We start from the raw sequence: 1,971 nt of genomic DNA, 5'->3' as shown, positions 1-1,971 counted from the left end.
TATTCTCTGTTCTTGCCACACAACATTTCTATAAAGCTAAAACTGTTCTGAAAAGTAGAATCTATGAAAAATATTTTGATGATGATTATGGGTTCCCTGGTGAAAAGTCCAGGGACTGGTCCCTTCTGACACTATGTCTGAAGTATGAGAGGCGCAATCTTGCCAACCTTGCTTCCAAGGAGCATTCTGGTGTATTTCTTTCAACACCAGATTTGTTTGTTCTTCTAGCAGTCTATATTACTTTAAATATTCTTCTCCAACACCATAACTCAAATGCACCAGTTCTTCTACAGTCTTCCTTATTCATTGTCCAACTTTTACATACATTCATATGTTGTTGTTGTTAAGTGTCATCCAGTCAGTTATGACTCATAGCAAACCTGTATAGGGTTCCCAAGGAGCAGCTGGTGAGTTTGAACAGCTGACCTGTGGTTCAAACCAACCTTTTGGTCCAGTGCTTTATCCCACAGCACCACACCAGGACTCAATTTACATATGAGGTTATTGAAAATACCATGTCTTGGGTAAAGTACACTTTAGCCCACAAGTTGACATCTTTGCTCTTGAATACTTTAAACAGCTGTTGTGCAGCAAATTTGCCTAATAGTTTGATTTCTTGACTGCTACTTGCATGAGTGTTGATGGTGGATCCAAGCAAAATGAAGGCTATGGTCTTTGATTTCCATCAGAAAGCTTTTTAAGTTTTCTTTGCTGAAAGCAAATAAAATTGCTTAATCTGCATGTTGCAAGTTGTTAATGAGTCTTCCTTCAATCCTGATGCCACATTTTTCTTCATATAATCCAGCTTCTTTTATTATTTGCTCAGTATACAGATTGAATAGTATGGTGAAAGAATACAACACCTTTCCTGATTTTAAACTACTCAGGGTCCCCTTGTTTTGTTCAAATGACTGCCTGTTGGTCAACGTACAGATTCCTCATGCGCAAAATTAAAAGTTCCAAATTACTTATTCTCTGCAATATGGTCCAAAATTTATCATAATCCACATAGTCAAAAGCCTTTGCAGAGTAATAAAGTACAGGTTTATTTCTGATATTCTCTGCTTTCATCCAAGATCCATCTGACATCAGCAATGATATCTCTTATTCCATTTCCTTGTCTGAATCCAACTTGAACTTCTGACAATTCCTTGTCACCATACTGTTGCAGCCATTTTAGAATTACCTTTAGCAAAATTTTACTTCCATGATTAATGTGTGGATTCCATTGGGTCACCTCTCTTTGGAATGGGTACAAAGATGGATCTCTTTCAATCAGTTGGCCAGGTAGCTCCTTCCAAATTTCTTGGCATAGATGAGTGAGTACCTTCAACGATGCCTCAGTTTGTTAAAAGATTCCAATTTGTATCTGAAAACTCCCAGAGCCTTGTTCTTTGCCAATGTTTTTAGTGCAACTTGAATTTCTTCCTTCAGTACCATTGATCCTTGATCATTTGCTACCACTTGAGATGGTTGAACATTGACCATTTCTTTTTGGTACAGTGACTCGTGTATTCCTTCCATCTTCTTTTGATGTTTTCTGCATCATTTCAATATTTTGCCATGTTGTTGTTGTTGTTATGTTCCATTGAGTTGGTTCTGACCCATAGTGACCCTGTAGAGGGTTTCCAAGGAGTTACTGGAGAGCTTGAACCAACAACCTTGCAGTTCAGACCAACTTTGCAGCCTAGCACATTAACCCACAGCACCACACCAGGACTCCATAGGATCCTTCAATATTGTAAGGTGAAGCTTGAATTTTTCTTCAGTTCCCTCAGCTTGAGAAATGCTGAGCAAGTTCTTCCCTTTTGGTTTTCTAACTCCAGATCTTTGCATATTTTATTATAATATTTGACTTTATCTATAATCTCAAGCTGTCCATTGAAATTTTCTGGACAGCTCTTTTTCTTCCTAAAATGTTTTCTATTTGCTTTAGCATCTCTACACTGAAGAGCAAGTTTTAGAGTCTCT

The sequence above is a fragment of the Chrysochloris asiatica genome, unplaced genomic scaffold, assembly GCF_000296735.1.
Source record: "Chrysochloris asiatica unplaced genomic scaffold, ChrAsi1.0 scaffold00203, whole genome shotgun sequence".
Taxonomy (NCBI): domain Eukaryota; kingdom Metazoa; phylum Chordata; class Mammalia; order Afrosoricida; family Chrysochloridae; genus Chrysochloris; species Chrysochloris asiatica.
The sequence above is the reverse complement of the archived record's forward strand: the minus strand, read 5'-3'. Positions refer to the sequence as shown.